Here is a 22,144-nt window from a genome sequence, read left to right as displayed (position 1 = left end):
ACCTAGAGTTCTATATAGAACCTTTTGGGCGTAAAACGTTCTTTAAAGTTGAGTCGGTAACCCTAGAGTTCTATATAGAACCTTTTTGGTTTAAAGTGTTCTTTAAAGTTGAGTCAAGAACCCCAGAGTTTTATATAGAATCTTTTGGGCGAAAAGCATTCTTTAAAGTTGAGTCGAGAACCCTAGAGTTCTAAATAGAACCTTTTGGGCGTAAAGCGTTCTTTAAAGTTGAGTCAAGAACCCCAGAGTTCTATATAGAACCTTTTGGGCGTAAAGCGTTCTTTAAAGTTGAGTCAAAAACCCCAGAGTACTATATAGAACCTTTTTGGTTTAAAGCGTTCTTTAAATGCACAGTTGGCTAAAATCAACTAGCTACTAACGACTGTCGCAAATCTGTTGTTCAACCGGTTGATGATGTCACGCAGGCGGTGTAGTAATAACTTATTTTATTGAATCGGTTTAAAGTTGAATTAATGCCAGATTTTTTTGCTATAAACTATGAACATCTGAGGACTAATTCAAATGTTTTGCTCTATTTCCAGATTCAATCATTGGCTCATCCTTACGCACTAGAGCACGTCCGCACATGCGCACTCTTTAAAAACACTGCTTTAAATCTCATCACAAACTAAAAGACTTAAATGACATTAGTATGTATTCTAAATAAAAGATATAGGTTGTACTGAATTGCTTATTTTGCTCAAGAGAAGGATTTATTAAGTCCACGTGTTCTGCAAACAAGAAACTCCGCAGGTCGAGAGCTGTCGATGTTTGCGAACTTTTGTTGGAGCGATGGTTTCGGGAAACACAGACTCGTTGAACTACGACAGATCTTGCGACCATAGTTGGCTAACGACGATTTCGCAAAACGCCTCAGATCAGTTCAATAACTTTGTGAAGGTCATCAATTATGAAAACAGTTCACGTAATTCAGATCGAGTAAGTTTAACCACAGTTTTACTACAAATACCATATTTAAACTATGGTTAGTGTAGGACTAACATGACATACCAGGAGGGGATGGTTTGAGTCCGAGTTTGGAGTTTGAGTGTTTGTTTATTAAATAGTTCCTTTTCCTACTCAACACTTGCCAATTACTGGTTTAGATCCCTTAAGCTGATCATTGATCTCTGGCCTCTGGAATGATATTGATCCTATAATGGTATTGATTTAACCCTATACACTCCTCTTCAAACAATTACTTGCATTTAATGAGTTGATCAGCATTTTATTGATCATGCTTTAGAAATGTTCCTCGGAAAGGTACCATCACGATGTTTTGAATTTGGCTATACAGTGTTTTTGGTCATGTTGTGTTCTTTCGGGGGGAAAGTACTGGATGTTCCTTTGCCGTTGTACTTTTGTTGTCAGTGGTGAATTTCATGTCTCAATGTTTTCGTTTTTTCCAAACGCCGCATGAATATGTTGTGTGTTTTTTTCTTGCATATTTGACCAACAGGAAGTGGCACGACGCGACAAAACTAGTGAACCCACGTCGCATCGCGCAGGTAAGCGCGCGTCACCATCTCTCTCTCTCTCTCTCTCTCTCTCTCTCTCTCTCTCTCTCTCTCTCTCTCTCTCTCTCTCTCTCTCTCTCTCTCTCTCTCTCTCTCTCTCTCTTTTTTTCTGCTGACCGGCTCTGATGGCGTTACGCGCGTTTGAGCATCACGAGCTCCGTCATTCATGGGGTTAAACAGTTTAGAAGGCAATTATTCAAATCCTGCAGCACTTCCACTGGATTTCGGGCTGCGGTATCATAGCAACAACACCCGAGAAGCGCATCAGCTGCATCACCCGAACCTGAAGCACAAAACTCTCTGGATCAGAAAACCCGCGCGCGCGACACTCCCCACAGAAAAGCGCGAGACGAGCGCGCGCGATTAAAAACGGCTGAGAGGAGCGCGGGAATATTCCTGACTGGAAATAACGGAAATAACGAACTTATTTTTTTTATACCTTCGCGCAAAATGTTCTCGTCTGAAGGGAGAAAGTTTTCGTTTAAATGCCCGAATACGAATTCATTAGCCTTGTTTGACGGTAAGCGATCGTTTATTGTTCCTTCACTGTGTCGATTACATTGCTTTATCGATGAATGATATAAATGATTAACATATCAACGCATGACTGTCTATATCTTGTGTTTTGTGTATTTTTAGGGCTCGTTAAATGTACCGAATGTCACGAGCTGTTACGCACGTTATATTCTACGCATAAACCCCCTGATTTTCCAGTTTCTATTCAGTTTTACGTTCGTTTTGAACAGCAGGATGATTTAAATCACCGTTATTCATCATTTCGTTTAATTCCTTCGACAGAAATCCCTTTAATTGCGGCAGTTCATCCGAGCAGTAGCTCACAATCCCCATTTTAGGTGGAAATATCAATAAAACTCTAATATTTACATTCAAATTTGTCTCTTTTCGTGATCCCCGTGTCTATATTGAGATCAGAAACGTGTGGTAACATTACAGAAAACTATTAAATACGAACATTATACCTTAATTGACTATAAATCAGCTCATTATCGACCTGTTAGAAGACACGGAAGAGTAGGTAAGGTTATTCATTGTTGATTATTATTGGGCTGAATACTGTGTGGTAACACTGAGGTAAACCTGTCCATTTTACAGGTTTAAAAGGCTCTCAGGTCATACATGATCAATGCATGTTATGTTATGTTATGTGTATTTTACTTTCTTTTATATGTCTTCTAGGATGCTAAGAACAGTGAATAACTACCAATTGATTTCACCATTAAAGGGGCTATATGCGTTTTTCTGAAATTTAAACTCGCGACTGACACCTGTGGCCAAAAAACAGAACTGCTCTCATTTTCTGCTCGCTCTCGCAGCGGTGGTGACGTCACATCCGCAGACAGCGCGGGAAAAGACGACCCGCCAGAAAATAGGAAAAATAGGATACAGGCTTATAGGTGCACCCACTGTGAGCGGACAAGGTGTCAGTATGCTCATCAGGAGACGTTTGAGTCATAAATGGTAAAATAAAAAGGCTATTGTTACGTTTATTTTGGGGAAAAAGTTGCATATAGCCCCTTTAACAGTAGCATGTATGCAGTTTTTGTGCCAGACTTTGTGCTGTTGAGGACAGTGTTTAATGCATAAGTTTGTTATGATTTGATATTGTCAGTGCAATAACCAATGCAGAAATGCCTGAGAGGTTGTTTGTGCTATCAGAGCTCATTAATGCATCCAGTGTGCAATAAAGCGCACGAGAATCTGTTCAAGCTGACCAAAAATATGGAATAGCAAGTGCAGTGTAAAGTGATCGACATACATTAATCGCAGATCCACACGCATTAGTTCTGGCGTATATGCTGGAAACCACTAAGTGGTTCTTAGCTTACATTACAGACCGGCAGGCGGTTGAAACAAACCCATAACCAAGGGTTTCTTTCACTTAAGGGATTTGCTGCAACTGGCCTTGCATTAAAGCGCAGATTCCTTATTACAGTCCCACATTAGAGACCAGATCCATCTAGGGTCAGTATGGATTGCATATTTAATTTGATGCAAATGAGACGGTGAGAGGTTGATTGATTCAAAGTCTAATGTTCACAACCTTTTTGTCCTCTAGATAGAATTTGACCCTGGACCACAAAACCAGTCATAAGGGTCAATAAATAAAAAAAGAAGAGAGATTTATGTATCATCTGAAAGCTTAATAAATTGATGTGTGGTGAATTATGATAGGATAATATTTGAAAATCTGAGGGGGGCAAAATAATCTAAATATTGAGAAAATCTCCTTTAAAGTTGTGCAAATGAAATCCTTAGCAATACATATTACCACTAATAATCAGGGTTTCTGCAGGGTCTTAAAAAGTCTATCATTTCAAAATCACAATTTTTGGCCTTAAAAAGTCTTAAATTCGCCGAAGTATTCTGTTCTAGGTCTTAAATCATTTTAAACAGGTCTTATTTTTCCTACGTCCATGTAACGCTACCTCTAATGCTCATTGAAATCCTGCAGCACTTCAAATAGTCCAAATATAATTTGCTGTACTAAATATAATACGACTACAAATGAGACCAACATGCAGCTCATATTGCTGCCAATCAGCTTTCGTGTTATTGGAGTTTGTACCACAGGCGCATAAAAAAGATTTTTTCGTGTTCCTGCGATTACTAAATATAATGAAAAATCAACATGCATTTTTTTGAGAGCCTGCATTATTTGTAAACCAAAATAAACAGGATTTATGTATTTTGTTTGTTCTATTGTCACGTGTGGCTATTATGCATCGAACATAATACATAATATGGTAAATGTGGTGTCCTAATTATGAAAAAAAAATGGAAATTATAATTTTGATCTCAAAAATCACCCAAAAAAGTTGCGAAATCCTGGTGAGATTGCGCTATGAGGAAGTGCAAGTTTATCGATTTGTTCAATTTGAATAAATTAATTTACTTTGCAAGTAAATTTGTGACTGCATTTCCTTTATAGGTCTTAAATTTCATTCATAATGGTCTTAAAAAGGTCTCAAAAAGTCTTACATTTGACTGCAGAAACCCTGAATAATACATTTATGATATATCTAGAGTAGGACTTTTACATGGAACATGATCTTAATATCCGAATGATTTTTAGCATAAAAGAAAAATGTATAATTTTGACCCGTACAATGTATTGTTGACAAATATACCCAGGATTGAATAAACTGCATCTGTCCCTCATTAGTTTCAATTAAACCGAGAGTTCAATAATGGATGTGTTGATCCTTTTAAAGTCGAACTGAAATCTCGTTTCTTTATTGATTGCAACTCACACATTGTACAACCCAAACCTAGAGAAGGAGAAGCATCTGTACAGGAGCACATATTTCAGATGGATTTTGCCTTTGTGAACAGCATATCATTCATTTCCCGCCCACGAATGAATGTCAGCAGCATATGCTGGGTGAAATTTGTTTATTTGTGTGCGGAGTATTGTTTGTTGACTTGTGCGCCCCACGTTTGTGAGTGGAATCGGATGGTAATAGCCGTCATTTTTAGCTCCATTACCTTTATGTTTCCCTGCACCGATGATGGAGCTGGCGGGAAATCACATTTCTGCTACGTCTACAAGCAAACTCATTCTGGCAGTTTTGCGCGATCGCTGTCATTTTGTGTTTATTTCCATCTCGGCTGGCCTTCATCCAGCCCTTCAGATATGAATGTAAAGGTCATTGTGATCCATAAATCCTTCCCGTCCGTGTTTGAGATGTCATTGATGTGTGAAGTCTCTGTGGATCCCGCCGGCCGGTTCTCTGTTCGCTCAGATCCTCTGCTGTTTGCTTTGATGTGGAAGGATCCACACACACCTTTGAACTCCGTCTGTGTGTCTGGACTGTCAGAGAGTTTTCAGCTTTATTTGATTAAACGTGGAGTCCTTCGCTGCCAAACACTCTCAGGAATTCATCACATCTATAAATCTTTGTGGCTGGAAAAACAGAAGCGGTGCCAGCACAGAAGCCTTGTTTCTTAAAAGCGGTTCTGTAACATCTGAGCGTTGATTTGTTAATATTATGCCCTCAAAGTCTTCCTGTCTCCAGGTTTTCCGGCATTATTTCCTCATTGTTGCGGCTCCTCTCTTCCCAGTCTGTCAGTAACGCTCTGCTTACTTCCTGTCTCTATGAAGCCCCGCCTTCTGAAAGCACACTGTGCTCTGATTGGTTGGCTGGAGCGGTGTGTTGTGATTGGTGTTTGGGAAATGTCCCGCCTCTTACTATAACCGGCCGTTTCAACACACGACTAATTAACTCACGCAGGCTCCGCCCCTTTATTCCGCGCATTAATTATTATAATGAGGAATATTTGCTTATCCAATTATCAAATGCTTTTTTAACACTGACTTGTGGTGATAAAGGTTTTCAGTGTAATAATGCGGTGCTAGAAATGTTCAGGCGCAATCTGAATGTTTATGTCATTAAATATTCATAAGCTTTGTACAGCCGTATGAACATTATCATTATGATTTGTCCGATGAAAATGATTAAAGTGAGGAAGAGACTCACATAAAGCAGCATGCAGCAAATATTTTGATTGTATGATTGATTATGTAATGTTGTATCTCAGGCATAACATTATGACCAGTGAATAACACTGATGATCTGATATATTAGGCAGCAAGTGAACATGTTGTCCTCAGAGTTGGTGTGTTAGAAGCAAGAAAAATGGGCAAGCGTAAGGATTTGAGCGAGTTTGGGCCAAATTGTGACGGCTAGACGACTGGGTCAGAGCATCTCCAAAACTTGACTTGGCCTTTAAATTCCCCAGATCTCAATCCAATCGAGCATCTGTGGAATGAGCTGAACAAACAAGTCTGATCCACCTCGCAACTTACAGGACTTAAAGGATCTGCTGCTAACATCTTGGTGCCAGATACCACAGCACACCTTCAAGGGTCTAGAGGAGGCCAGGGGGACCAACACAATATTAGGATGTTATGCCTGATCAGTATATAAAGGTATATATGCTCAACTATATGTGACCGATGCTGGCAAAATGAGTCAAAAATGAGTTATTTTCACATTCTCTATATAAAAATCCTTCAAAATGATATGATTTGTTGGAATCAGACACAATATGACCTGTTTGAAGTCGATAGAGTCAATTCTGAGAAAAATCGAGTTAAAGTTTTCTGAAGGTTCAATAACAAAATCACCAGCAACCATCCCTTAAAATCCCTGGGAATAACACCAGAACAGTACACACACAGTACAACCCAATGAACTCAATCAGGTGCCTCACATTTTTTAAGATAAGAAATTAAACGTTTAAGTAAGCAGAACTTGCAGATTTTTATTTTGTAATCATACATGGTAATCGCTCTGAACTTTAAATATTTGAGTAAGATCATTGTAATCTCAAATGTTTAGTAGTGGAAACTTGACTAGCTTTAACTAGCTAATTCAATAAATGCCACATTGCTAATTAGTTACACAATGCTTTGGTAGCATTAGCATAGCACTCGCTGAATGAGGACGACAATAAAACACATTTAACATAAATCTGTTCTCAAACTAAGCTCATGATGGTGACCCTACAAAAAACAACATTACAGAAACTCTTCTAAACTAGCATAACAAAACATTAAACACTGCTAACATTCATCTTGCACAACAGTTCACATTACTTAAAATGTGTGAGTTTTGAGAACTCAAAAGAAAGAGAAAGTTATAAATACTCATGAAAGTTCATTAGTTTGAACTAGGGTTGGGTACCGTTCACATTTTAACCCGTATCTGTACCGCTACCCAACGGTACCTTTTTTCGGTACTTTAGGGATGTTTGCATAAATAACTAAAGAACCTGTAAGTCATTTATAAAAGTGTTATTGACATTATGCCTGAGCTGCCATGCTCTCTGTCTGCCACTGTCTGTGATGTTTGATTACTGTAATATTTACTAGTAAATAGTAGCCTACTAGCTACTTAATTTAATTTATAAAAACAACCATACTATTATTTTTTCTTTTTAATTTCATTTCTATGAATTGATTTCCCACAAATTATGTGTTATGTATTTTCTGGTCATCAAATGAAGATTGAAATTGATGAAATTTAATTTATCTTTCAATTTAATTAAACTTCTTTTGTCCAAAGTGCTGCACAACATGAAGAAAAATTGTAATTTAGAAAAAAAAAACTTTAAAATTAAAGTTTTGATCATTTATTATTATGACATTAGTGTTAGTATTATTTCATCAGTGTTAGTATTATTATTACATTGAGACGTATCTAAATTCTACTGTACAACAGTAATTTATTTGTCAAGTTAGCCAAACTTTTATTTTGACGGGTTGCCGTGAATTTGAGTTTCTGTGTGTTTATGATATGACGGTAGTTTTTCTCAAATGAAACGATAAAATGCTCATGAAGCCACTCTCAGTGGCTCTGGAGATGACGTTTGTGCGTTCATGTCCTCATATGAGAGGCAGAGATAGAAACATATGACCGTCACGCGTGATTCTGAGTGAGTGAGTGAGTGTGTGTGTGTGAAGTAAACCCATAGACTGTAAACCGCGCGTCTACTCATTCATTCGCACAGACACGCAGGATTTGTGTTTAAATGGTCTTTTCGCGGTTTAATATTCACACACATTTGTCTATATCACAATATGCGTTCTCAGGTACCGAAATTTGGTACAGATTGATTTAATGTGAATCGGTACTCGGTAGTACCGACGTAATTCGGTCGGTGCCCTTAAAAGTACCGAGTTTGAACTAATTTGTTTAATTTGAGTTGGCTCTACTCAAACCAATTAATTATTCTGAGCATTAGGGTTTACAGTGCACATATATACACTCACCTAAAGGATTATTAGGAACACATACTAATACTGTGTTTGACCCTTTGGCCTTCAGAACTGCCTTAATTCTACGTGGCATTGATTCAACAAGGTGCTGAAAGCATTCTTTAGAAATGTTGGCCCATATTGATAGGAGAGCATCTGCAGTTGATGGAGATTTGTGGGATGCACATCCAGGGCACAAAGCTCCCGTTCCACCACATCCCAAAGATGCTCTATTGGGTTGAGATCTGGAGACTGTGGGGCCATTTTAGTCCAGTGAACTCATTGTCATGTTCAAGAAACCAATTTGAAATGACTGGAGCTTTGTGACGGTGCATTATCCTGCTGGAAGTAGCCATCAGAGGATGGGGACATGGTGCTCATAAAGGGATGGACATGGGCAGAAACAATGCTCAGGTAGGCCGTGGCATTTAAACCATGCCCAATTGGCACTAAGAGGCCTAAAGTGTGCCAGAAAACATCCCCCACACCATTACACCACCACCAGCAGCCTGCACAGTGGCAACAAGGCATGATGGATCCATGTTCTCATTCTGTTTACGCCAAATTCTGACTCTACCATCTGAATGTCTCAACAGAAATCCAGACTCATCAGACCAGGCAACATTTTTCCAGTCTTCAACTGTCCAATTTTGGTGAGCTTGTGCAAATTGTCGCCTCTTTTTCCTATTTGTAGTGGAGATGAGTGGTACCCGGTGGGGTCTTCTGCTGTTGTAGCCCATCCGCCTCAAGGTTGTGTGTGTTTTGGCTTCACAAATGCTTTGCTGCAGACCTCGGTTGTAACGAGTGGTTATTTCAGTCAAAGTTGCTCTTCTATCAGCTTGAATCAGTCGGCCCATGACCTCTGACCTCTAGCATCAACAAGGCATTTTCTCCCACAGGACTGCTGCATACTGGATGCTTTTCCCTTTTCACACCATTCTTTGTAAACCCTAGAAATGGTTGTGCGTGAAAATCCCAGTAACTGAGCAGATTGTGAAATACTCAGACCGGACCGTCTGGCACCAACAACCATGCCACGCTCAAAATGGCTTAAATCTCCTTTCTTTCCCATTCCGACATTCAGTGTGGAGTTCAGGAGATTGTCTTGAGCAGGACCACACCCCTAAATGCATTGAAGCAACTGCCATGTGATTGGTTGATTAGACAATTGCATTAATGAGAAATTGAACAGGTGTTCCTTATAATCCTTTAGGTGAGTGTATATAGGGAAAATATATATTAAACTTTTTTTCCCATGATACCACAGTTGTTTGATTAACATTGAGACGGTCTATATATTCAGATCTACTGTACCGCATGGATCTAATATAATGTTGGGATACACCTCAACAGTTAACCAAACGTTTACTTAAGACACAACTGATATAACGTGAATACTCGCCATGGCAGATATTTTTCAATACTGTAATTGTGTGTGTTTGTGCGCACGCTTCAGGTCGGTCAGATCGTGTTGTTTACATCAGCACGAGTTTAAAAATCACATGCCATCGAGAACTCACTAAGAAAGTTGGAACTGCGCTTTAAAACGATACCAAACTTGAGAGGAAGCTCCAGTCGTGGAGAAGTGAGCAGAGGAAAACTGCATTATTCATTAGGAAAGGAAAGGTTCCCCTCTCAGAAAGCGTACAGATGAAGACACGTTTAGACGTGTAATGGCTGTTTGGAGCACCGAGGGGTTAATGAACTACATTTTTGTGAAAACCTGAAATTCGACCAAAATTTACATTTTTGTTTACATGTTTACATGTTTTGCCTGTAGATTGTAATAAGCACAGTCCCACTCATTTTGTCAGCACAGGTCACACACATATATATACACCGATCAGGCATAACATTATGAAGTGAATAACACTGATGATCTGATAGTGGGTGGGGTATATTAGGCAGCAAGTGAACATTTTGTCCTCAGAGTTGATGTGTTAGAAGCAGGAAAAATGGGCAAGCGTAATGCTGCTTTCACACCAAACGTGAATAGAGCGTCAAAATCACGTCCACCGCGTCTAGTTGGACGCTTGAACATTTTGAATCCATTTGCGCGTTTAAATCGAGCGTTTGAAGCGGAATCGCGTGTTCAAGGCGCTCCAGGAGAAATATGTCATAAAACACCACTCTGCCTCTTTTAATTTTCATTAAAAATATATATTAAACATTAACAGATACACAAACTTGGTCCAGGCAACCTGGATCTCACAACTCCAAAAACGCCTTTTTTTTTTAAAAGGCGGAATCGCGTCCATCACGCCGCAAGACCTCCAGACGCGCGTCAACGCACCTTTCTATTAACTTAACATTGAAATCACTCGCTCCAGACGATCTATTCGCGTTTAGTGTGAATGCAGCAAAAGTATTTGAGCGAGATTGACAAGGGCCAAATTGTGATGGCTTGACAACAATGTACAATGATGACAAAATGTTCACTTGCTGCCTAATAAATCCCACCCACTAACTAAGAGATCATCAGTGTTTTTCACTTCACCTAATGTTGGTCATAATGTTGTGCCTAATCTGTGTAAATATATATATAGTGAATCTCAACTGCCTGTTTTTTCGAGATTCATTTTATAAGAATGTCCAAAGTACAGTCATCTAAAGCGATGTATACTATTTAGAAAAACTGATTGTTTATGGCATCGCAAAATGCAACTATATTATTGTCCAGCTCTGATCTGCTAAATTAAGGCATTAAGATATTATAAACATTAACATCATGATTTTCTGTAAAGCTGCTCTGAAACGATGTGTTTTGTGAAATGCACTATACAAGTAAATCCGTCTTGATTTAAAGACGAGCCGTGCGCTTCCACAGATTGACCAGCCATAAACTTTAAGTAGTAAATTTAGTGCAGGACCATAAACGCTCATAAAGTATTTTTGTTTTCTTGACAGGAGGGAAAGTGAATATTTCTCTCGCATTTTTCCTGATCTAGATCACATAAACCGAGGGACAATAAAAGTGCAGCATCATTCACCCGACATAAGAGTTAAATATCGCTTTCTAGAATCATAGCAAAGTCAATTGATGTTCTGTTTACTGGCTGATAGATTCATGACAGACGAGAACACGTAATTACACGCTTCATGTTTGTTTACTCTCATCAGGTTTATGAAGCCTCGGAGGGTCATTATCACGTTGAATCTGCTGATTCATGTTAAATCAATGCCTATCTAATGCGTGGAGAGACGAGAAATGGACACTCAGTGAGAACCAATGCACTTTTCTCCCCTGGTGATCCAGAACTAATGAACCCCCGGTGCTGGAGACTCAAATTTGTATTTTCCCCTGGAAGTCCCTTTTGGAAGACAACATAAAGATTTAATTGGTGCCATAAATTATTAGGTTCTACTGCAGAAAAGTGGATGGGTTCACAAAGGCCACTGCAAAGTCTGTTTTGATTAAGAACATGTAATAAACACACAGTGTGTTCTTCAGGACTAGACAGTCTCTACAAGCTTTAATGAGGCTGTGTTTGGGTCAGACCCTTGAGAAAGACTAATAAATCTGAATCTTTGGGAGTTTATTTAGAGCGACACCATGAAAGGGAAGTTGCGCTCGTCTTGTCTTCTCTGTTACGCCACATATACGAGTGTGACCCGTGCTGGCAAAATGAGTGGGAATGCGTACGGGAGAATTTGTGCTACAGGCAAAAAAAGTGAAAAATGTCAATTTTGAGGTTTTCACAAAAATGTATTCATTAACCCCTTGTCTAGCCATTTCGATGCTCCAAATAGCAATTAAACATCTCAGCCTATCTTTATTTGTGTTTTCACAGAGGAGTACCTTTCCTTTGTCCATGAAAACGATCTCACTCGCACTTGTGATTGGACCCAGGTGATTGGACCCAGTATAGCTCATAAGCCCCACCCCTCCATGTCAAACTAAACAATCAAATTACACTTCAAATCGTTTTTTTTCCAAAGATGGCTTCTGTCACTACTGCGCAGACTCTGTCCTGAGGTCACTACTGCGCAGACTCTGTCCTGAGGTCACTACTGCTCAGACTCTGCCCTGAGGTCACTACTGCGCAGACTCTGTCCTGAGGTCACTACTGCTCAGACTCTGCCCTGAGGTCACTACTGCTCAGACTCTGTCCTGAGGTCACTACTGCGCAGACTCTGCCCTGAGGTCACTACTGAACAGACTCTGTCCTGAGGTCACTACTGCGCAGACTCTGCCCTGAGGTCACTACTGCGCAGACTCTGCCCTGAGGTCACTACTGCACAGACTCTGTCCTGAGGTCACTACTGCTCAGACTCTGCCCTGAGGTCACTACTGCTCAGACTCTGCCCTGAGGTCACTACTGCGCAGACTCTGCCCTGAGGTCACTACTGCGCAGACTCTGTCCTGAGCTCACTACTGCTCAGACTCTGCCCTGAGGTCACTACTGCTCAGACTCTGCCCTGAGGTCACTACTGCTCAGACTCTGCCCTGAGGTCACTACTGCGCAGACTCTGCCCTGAGGTCACTACTGCGCAGACTCTGCCCTGAGGTCACTACTGAGCAGACTCTGCCCTGAGGTCACTACTGCGCAGACTCTGTCCTGAGGTCACTACTGCGCAGACTCTGTCCTGAGGTCACTACTGCTCAGACTCTGTCCTGAGGTCACTACTGCGCAGACTCTGCCCTGAGGTCACTACTGCGCAGACTCTGTCCTGGGGTCACTACTACACAGACTCTGTCCTGAGGTCACTACTGCTCAGACTCTGCCCTGAGGTCACTACTGCTCAGACTCTGCCCTGAGGTCACTACTGCGCAGACTCTGCCCTGAGGTCACTACTGCGCAGACTCTGCCCTGAGGTCACTACTGAGCAGACTCTGCCCTGAGGTCACTACTGCGCAGACTCTGTCCTGAGGTCACTACTGCTCAGACTCTGCCCTGAGGTCACTACTGCGCAGACTCTGCCCTGAGGTCACTACTGTGCAGACTCTGCCCTGAGGTCACTACTGAGCAGACTCTGCCCTGAGGTCACTACTGCGCAGACTCTGTCCTGAGGTCACTACTGCGCAGACTCTGTCCTGAGGTCACTACTACACAGACTCTGTCCTGAGGTCACTACTGCTCAGACTCTGTCCTGAGGTCACTACTGCTCAGATTCTGTCCTGAGGTCACTACTGCGCAGACTCTGTCCTGAGGTCACTACTGCGCAGACTCTGCCCTGAGGTCACTACTGCGCAGACTCTGCCCTGAGGTCACTACTACACAGACTCTGTCCTGAGGTCACTACTGCGCAGACTCTGCCCTGAGGTCACTACTGCGCAGACTCTGCCCTGAGGTCACTACTGCGTAGACTCTGCCCTGAGGTCACTACTGCACATACTCTGTCCTGAGGTCACTACTGCGCAGACTCTGTCCTGAGGTCACTACTGCTCAGACTCTGCCCTGAGGTCACTACTGCTCAGACTCTGTCCTGAGGTCACTACTGCTCAGACTCTGTCCTGAGATCACTACAGCACAGACTCTGCCCTGAGGTCACTACTGCGCAGACTCTGCCCTGAGGTCACTACTGAGCAGACTCTGTCCTGAGGTCACTACTGCTCAGACTCTGCCCTGAGGTCACTACTGCGCAGACTCTGTCCTTAGGTCACTACTGCTCAGACTCTGTCCTGAGGTCACTACTGCGCAGACTCTGCCCTGAGGTCACTACTGCTCAGACTCTGCCCTGAGGTCACTACTGCGCAGACTCTGTCTTGAGGTCATTACTGCGCAGACTCTGCCCTGAGGTCACTACTGCGCAGACTCTGTCCTTAGGTCACTACTGCTCAGACTCTGTCCTGAGGTCACTACTGCGCAGACTCTGTCCTTAGGTCACTACTGCTCAGACTCTGTCCTGAGGTCACTACTGCGCAGACTCTGCCCTGAGGTCACTACTGCGCAGACTCTGTCCTGGGGTCACTACTGCGCAGACTCTGCCCTGAGGTCACTACTGCGCAGACTCTGTCATGAGGTCACTACTGCTCAGACTCTGCCCTGAGGTCACTACTGCGCAGACTCTGTCCTGGGGTCACTACTGTGCAGACTCTGTCCTGAGGTCACTACTGCGCAGACTCTGCCCTGAGGTCACTACTGCACAGACTCTGTCCTGAGGTCACTACTGAACAGACTCTGTCATGAGGTCACTACTGCTCAGACTCTGCCCTGAGGTCACTACTGCGCAGACTCTGCCCTGAGGTCACTACTGCGCAGACTCTGTCCTGAGGTCACTACTGCGCAGACTCTGCCCTGAGGTCACTACTGCGCAGACTCTGCCCTGAGGTCACTACTGCGCAGACTCTGCCCTGAGGTCACTACTGCTCAGACTCTGCCCTGATGTCACTACTGCGCAGACTCTGTCCTTAGGTCACTACTGCTCAGACTCTGTCCTGAGGTCACTACTGCGCAGACTCTGTCCTGAGGTCACTACTGTGAAGACTCTGCCCTGAGGTCACTACTGCTCAGACTCTGCCCTGAGGTCACTACTGAACAGACTCTGTCCTGAGGTCACTACTGCTCAGACTCTGCCCTGAGGTCACTACTGCGCACACTCTGTCCTGAGGTCAGTGCTGCGCAGACTTTGCCCTGAGGTCACTACTGAGCAGACTCTGCCCTGAGGTCACTACTGCGCAGACTCTGCCCTGAGGTCACTACTGCGCAGACTCTGCCCTGAGGTCACTACTGCGCAGACTCTGTCCTGAGGTCACTACTGCTCAGACTCTGCCCTGAGGTCACTACAGCACAGACTCTGCCCTGAGGTCACTACTGCGCAGACTCTGCCCTGAGGTCACTACTGCGCAGACTCTGTCTTGAGGTCATTACTGCGCAGACTCTGCCCTGAGGTCACTACTGCGCAGACTCTGTCCTTAGGTCACTACTGCTCAGACTCTGTCCTGAGGTCACTACTGCGCAGACTCTGTCCTTAGGTCACTACTGCTCAGACTCTGTCCTGAGGTCACTACTGCGCAGACTCTGCCCTGAGGTCACTACTGCGCAGACTCTGTCCTGGGGTCACTACTGCGCAGACTCTGCCCTGAGGTCACTACTGCGCAGACTCTGTCATGAGGTCACTACTGCTCAGACTCTGCCCTGAGGTCACTACTGCGCAGACTCTGTCCTGGGGTCACTACTGTGCAGACTCTGTCCTGAGGTCACTACTGCGCAGACTCTGCCCTGAGGTCACTACTGCACAGACTCTGTCCTGAGGTCACTACTGAACAGACTCTGTCATGAGGTCACTACTGCTCAGACTCTGCCCTGAGGTCACTACTGCGCAGACTCTGCCCTGAGGTCACTACTGCGCAGACTCTGTCCTGAGGTCACTACTGCGCAGACTCTGCCCTGAGGTCACTACTGCGCAGACTCTGCCCTGAGGTCACTACTGCGCAGACTCTGCCCTGAGGTCACTACTGCTCAGACTCTGCCCTGATGTCACTACTGCGCAGACTCTGTCCTTAGGTCACTACTGCTCAGACTCTGTCCTGAGGTCACTACTGCTCAGACTCTGTCCTGAGGTCACTACTGTGCAGACTCTGCCCTGAGGTCACTACTGCTCAGACTCTGCCCTGAGGTCACTACTGAACAGACTCTGTCCTGAGGTCACTACTGCTCAGACTCTGCCCTGAGGTCACTACTGCGCACACTCTGTCCTGAGGTCAGTGCTGCGCAGACTCTGCCCTGAGGTCACTACTGAGCAGACTCTGCCCTGAGGTCACTACTGCGCAGACTCTGCCCTGAGGTCACTACTGCGCAGACTCTGCCCTGAGGTCACTACTGCGCAGACTCTGTCCTGAGGTCACTACTGCTCAGACTCTGCCCTGAGGTCACTACTGCGCAGACTCTGTCCTGAGGTCACTACTGCTCAGACTCTGTCCTGAGGTCACTACAGCACAGACTCTGCCCTGAGGTCACTACTGCGCAGACTCTGCCCTGAGGTCACTACTGAGCAGACTCTGTCCTGAGGTCACTACTGCTCAGACTCTGCCCTGAGGTCACTACTGCGCAGACTCTGTCCTTAGGTCACTACTGCTCAGACTCTGTCCTGAGGTCACTACTGCGCAGACTCTGCCCTGAGGTCACTACTGCTCAGACTCTGCCCTGAGGTCACTACTGCGCAGACTCTGTCTTGAGGTCATTACTGCGCAGACTCTGCCCTGAGGTCACTACTGCGCAGACTCTGTCCTTAGGTCACTACTGCTCAGACTCTGTCCTGAGGTCACTACTGCGCAGACTCTGTCCTTAGGTCACTACTGCTCAGACTCTGTCCTGAGGTCACTACTGCGCAGACTCTGCCCTGAGGTCACTACTGCGCAGACTCTGTCCTGGGGTCACTACTGCGCAGACTCTGCCCTGAGGTCACTACTGCGCAGACTCTGTCATGAGGTCACTACTGCTCAGACTCTGCCCTGAGGTCACTACTGCGCAGACTCTGTCCTGGGGTCACTACTGCGCAGACTCTGTCCTGAGGTCACTACTGCGCAGACTCTGCCCTGAGGTCACTACTGCTCAGACTCTGCCCTGATGTCACTACTGCGCAGACTCTGTCCTTAGGTCACTACTGCTCAGACTCTGCCCTGAGGTCACTACTGCGAAAACTCTGCCCTGAGGTCACTACTGCGCAGACTCTGTCCTGAGGTCACTACTGCGCAGACTCTGCCCTGAGGTCACTACTGAACAGACTCTGTCCTGAGGTCACTACTGCTCAGATTCTGCCCTGAGGTCACTACTGCACAGACTCTGCCCTGAGGTCACTACTGCGCAGACTCTGCCCTGAGGTCACTACTGCGCAGACTCTGCCCTGAGGTCACTACTGCGCAGACTCTGTCCTGAGGTCACTACTGCGCAGACTCTGCCCTGAGGTCACTACTGCTCAGACTCTGCCCTGAGGTCACTACTGAGCAGACTCTGCCCTGAGGTCACTACTGCGCAGACTCTGTCCTGAGGTCACTACTGCTCAGACTCTGCCCTGAGGTCACTACTGCGCAGACTCTGCCCTGAGGTCACTACTGTGCAGACTCTGCCCTGAGGTCACTACTGAGCAGACTCTGCCCTGAGGTCACTACTGCGCAGACTCTGTCCTGAGGTCACTACTGCGCAGACTCTGTCCTGAGGTCACTACTGCTCAGACTCTGTCCTGAGGTCACTACTGCTCAGATTCTGTCCTGAGGTCACTACTGCGCAGACTCTGTCCTGAGGTCACTACTGCTCAGACTCTGCCCTGAGGTCACTACTGCGCAGACTCTGCCCTGAGGTCACTACTACACAGACTCTGTCCTGAGGTCACTACTGCGCAGACTCTGCCCTGAGGTCACTACTGCGCAGACTCTGCCCTGAGGTCACTACTGCGTAGACTCTGCCCTGAGGTCACTACTGCACATACTCTGTCCTGAGGTCACTACTGCGCAGACTCTGTCCTGAGGTCACTACTGCTCAGACTCTGCCCTGAGGTCACTACTGCTCAGACTCTGTCCTGAGGTCACTACTGCTCAGACTCTGTCCTGAGGTCACTACAGCACAGACTCTGCCCTGAGGTCACTACTGCGCAGACTCTGCCCTGAGGTCACTACTGAGCAGACTCTGTCCTGAGGTCACTACTGCTCAGACTCTGCCCTGAGGTCACTACTGCGCAGACTCTGTCCTTAGGTCACTACTGCTCAGACTCTGTCCTGAGGTCACTACTGCGCAGACTCTGCCCTGAGGTCACTACTGCTCAGACTCTGCCCTGAGGTCACTACTGCGCAGACTCTGTCTTGAGGTCATTACTGCGCAGACTCTGCCCTGAGGTCACTACTGCGCAGACTCTGTCCTTAGGTCACTACTGCTCAGACTCTGTCCTGAGGTCACTACTGCGCAGACTCTGTCCTTAGGTCACTACTGCTCAGACTCTGTCCTGAGGTCACTACTGCGCAGACTCTGCCCTGAGGTCACTACTGCGCAGACTCTGTCCTGGGGTCACTACTGCGCAGACTCTGCCCTGAGGTCACTACTGCGCAGACTCTGTCATGAGGTCACTACTGCTCAGACTCTGCCCTGAGGTCACTACTGCGCAGACTCTGTCCTGGGGTCACTACTGTGCAGACTCTGTCCTGAGGTCACTACTGCGCAGACTCTGCCCTGAGGTCACTACTGCACAGACTCTGTCCTGAGGTCACTACTGAACAGACTCTGTCATGAGGTCACTACTGCTCAGACTCTGCCCTGAGGTCACTACTGCGCAGACTCTGCCCTGAGGTCACTACTGCGCAGACTCTGTCCTGAGGTCACTACTGCGCAGACTCTGCCCTGAGGTCACTACTGCGCAGACTCTGTCCTTAGGTCACTACTGCTCAGACTCTGTCCTGAGGTCACTACTGCGCAGACTCTGTCCTTAGGTCACTACTGCTCAGACTCTGTCCTGAGGTCACTACTGCGCAGACTCTGCCCTGAGGTCACTACTGCGCAGACTCTGCCCTGAGGTCACTACTGCGCAGACTCTGCCCTGAGGTCACTACTGCGTAGACTCTGCCCTGAGGTCACTACTGCACATACTCTGTCATGAGGTCACTACTGCGCAGACTCTGTCCTGAGGTCACTACTGCTCAGACTCTGCCCTGAGGTCACTACTGCTCAGACTCTGTCCTGAGGTCACTACTGCTCAGACTCTGTCCTGAGGTCACTACAGCACAGACTCTGCCCTGAGGTCACTACTGCGCAGACTCTGCCCTGAGGTCACTACTGAGCAGACTCTGTCCTGAGGTCACTACTGCTCAGACTCTGCCCTGAGGTCACTACTGCGCAGACTCTGTCCTTAGGTCACTACTGCTCAGACTCTGTCCTGAGGTCACTACTGCGCAGACTCTGCCCTGAGGTCACTACTGCTCAGACTCTGCCCTGAGGTCACTACTGCGCAGACTCTGTCTTGAGGTCATTATTGCGCAGACTCTGCCCTGAGGTCACTACTGCGCAGACTCTGTCCTTAGGTCACTACTGCTCAGACTCTGTCCTGAGGTCACTACTGCGCAGACTCTGTCCTTAGGTCACTACTGCTCAGACTCTGTCCTGAGGTCACTACTGCGCAGACTCTGCCCTGAGGTCACTACTGCGCAGACTCTGTCCTGGGGTCACTACTGCGCAGACTCTGCCCTGAGGTCACTACTGCGCAGACTCTGTCATGAGGTCACTACTGCTCAGACTCTGCCCTGAGGTCACTACTGCGCAGACTCTGTCCTGGGGTCACTACTGTGCAGACTCTGTCCTGAGGTCACTACTGCGCAGACTCTGCCCTGAGGTCACTACTGCACAGACTCTGTCCTGAGGTCACTACTGAACAGACTCTGTCATGAGGTCACTACTGCTCAGACTCTGCCCTGAGGTCACTACTGCGCAGACTCTGCCCTGAGGTCACTACTGCGCAGACTCTGTCCTGAGGTCACTACTGCGCAGACTCTGCCCTGAGGTCACTACTGCGCAGACTCTGCCCTGAGGTCACTACTGCGCAGACTCTGCCCTGAGGTCACTACTGCTCAGACTCTGCCCTGATGTCACTACTGCGCAGACTCTGTCCTTAGGTCACTACTGCTCAGACTCTGTCCTGAGGTCACTACTGCGCAGACTCTGTCCTGAGGTCACTACTGTGCAGACTCTGCCCTGAGGTCACTACTGCTCAGACTCTGCCCTGAGGTCACTACTGCGCAGACTCTGCCCTGAGGTCACTACTGCGCAGACTCTGCCCTGAGGTCACTACTGCTCAGACTCTGCCCTTAGGTCACTACTGCTCAGACTCTGTCCTGAGGTCACTACTGCGCAGACTCTGTCCTTAGGTCACTACTGCTCAGACTCTGCCCTGAGGTCACTACTGCTCAGACTCTGCCCTTAGGTCACTACTGCTCAGACTCTGTCCTTAGGTCACTACTGCTCAGACTCTGCCCTGAGGTCACTACTGCGCAGACTCTGCCCTGAGGTCACTACTGAACAGACTCTGTCCTGAGGTCACTACTGCTCAGACTCTGCCCTGAGGTCACTACTGCGCACACTCTGTCCTGAGGTCAGTGCTGCGCAGACTCTGCCCTGAGGTCACTACTGAGCAGACTCTGCCCTGAGGTCACTACTGCGCAGACTCTGCCCTGAGGTCACTACTGCGCAGACTCTGTCCTGAGGTCACTACTGCTCAGACTCTGCCCTGAGGTCACTACTGCGCAGACTCTGTCCTGAGGTCACTACTGCTCAGACTCTGTCCTGAGGTCACTACAGCACAGACTCTGCCCTGAGGTCACTACTGCGCAGACTCTGCCCTGAGGTCACTACTGCGCAGACTCTGTCTTGAGGTCATTACTGCGCAGACTCTGCCCTGAGGTCACTACTGCGCAGACTCTGTCCTTAGGTCACTACTGCTCAGACTCTGTCCTGAGGTCACTACTGCGCAGACTCTGTCCTTAGGTCACTACTGCTCAGACTCTGTCCTGAGGTCACTACTGCGCAGACTCTGCCCTGAGGTCACTACTGCGCAGACTCTGTCCTGGGGTCACTACTGCGCAGACTCTGCCCTGAGGTCACTACTGCGCAGACTCTGTCATGAGGTCACTACTGCTCAGACTCTGCCCTGAGGTCACTACTGCGCAGACTCTGTCCTGGGGTCACTACTGTGCAGACTCTGTCCTGAGGTCACTACTGCGCAGACTCTGCCCTGAGGTCACTACTGCACAGACTCTGTCCTGAGGTCACTACTGAACAGACTCTGTCATGAGGTCACTACTGCTCAGACTCTGCCCTGAGGTCACTACTGCGCAGACTCTGCCCTGAGGTCACTACTGCGCAGACTCTGTCCTGAGGTCACTACTGCGCAGACTCTGCCCTGAGGTCACTACTGCGCAGACTCTGCCCTGAGGTCACTACTGCGCAGACTCTGCCCTGAGGTCACTACTGCTCAGACTCTGCCCTGATGTCACTACTGCGCAGACTCTGTCCTTAGGTCACTACTGCTCAGACTCTGTCCTGAGGTCACTACTGCGCAGACTCTGTCCTGAGGTCACTACTGTGCAGACTCTGCCCTGAGGTCACTACTGCTCAGACTCTGCCCTGAGGTCACTACTGAACAGACTCTGTCCTGAGGTCACTACTGCTCAGACTCTGCCCTGAGGTCACTACTGCGCACACTCTGTCCTGAGGTCAGTGCTGCGCAGACTCTGCCCTGAGGTCACTACTGAGCAGACTCTGCCCTGAGGTCACTACTGCGCAGACTCTGCCCTGAGGTCACTACTGCGCAGACTCTGCCCTGAGGTCACTACTGCGCAGACTCTGTCCAGAGGTCACTACTGCTCAGACTCTGCCCTGAGGTCACTACTGCGCAGACTCTGTCCTGAGGTCACTACTGCTCAGACTCTGTCCTGAGGTCACTACAGCACAGACTCTGCCCTGAGGTCACTACTGCGCAGACTCTGCCCTGAGGTCACTACTGAGCAGACTCTGTCCTGAGGTCACTACTGCTCAGACTCTGCCCTGAGGTCACTACTGCGCAGACTCTGTCCTTAGGTCACTACTGCTCAGACTCTGTCCTGAGGTCACTACTGCGCAGACTCTGCCCTGAGGTCACTACTGCTCAGACTCTGCCCTGAGGTCACTACTGCGCAGACTCTGTCTTGAGGTCATTACTGCGCAGACTCTGCCCTGAGGTCACTACTGCGCAGACTCTGTCCTTAGGTCACTACTGCTCAGACTCTGTCCTGAGGTCACTACTGCGCAGACTCTGTCCTTAGGTCACTACTGCTCAGACTCTGTCCTGAGGTCTCTACTGCGCAGACTCTGCCCTGAGGTCACTACTGCGCAGACTCTGTCCTGGGGTCACTACTGCGCAGACTCTGCCCTGAGGTCACTACTGCGCA

General features: G+C 46.9%; 1 protein-coding gene across 1 annotated transcript in view; it reads left to right on the top strand.

The window, feature by feature from the left end:
• The first annotated feature begins 1,756 nt into the window (after positions 1-1,756).
• Positions 1,757-22,144, top strand: part of tmem200ca (transmembrane protein 200C-a) — a 42,295-nt gene continuing 21,907 nt past the window's right edge. The window contains exon 1 of the mRNA XM_079805863.1: positions 1,757-2,037. The gene's annotated coding sequence lies outside the window, so the exon portion shown is untranslated. The remainder of the gene's footprint in view (positions 2,038-22,144) is intronic.

Source organism: Gobio gobio, assembly GCF_949357685.1.
Source record: "Gobio gobio genome assembly, chromosome: 23".
NCBI classification, from domain to species: domain Eukaryota; kingdom Metazoa; phylum Chordata; class Actinopteri; order Cypriniformes; family Gobionidae; genus Gobio; species Gobio gobio.
This window is presented reverse-complemented; position numbering and strand designations above follow the sequence as displayed.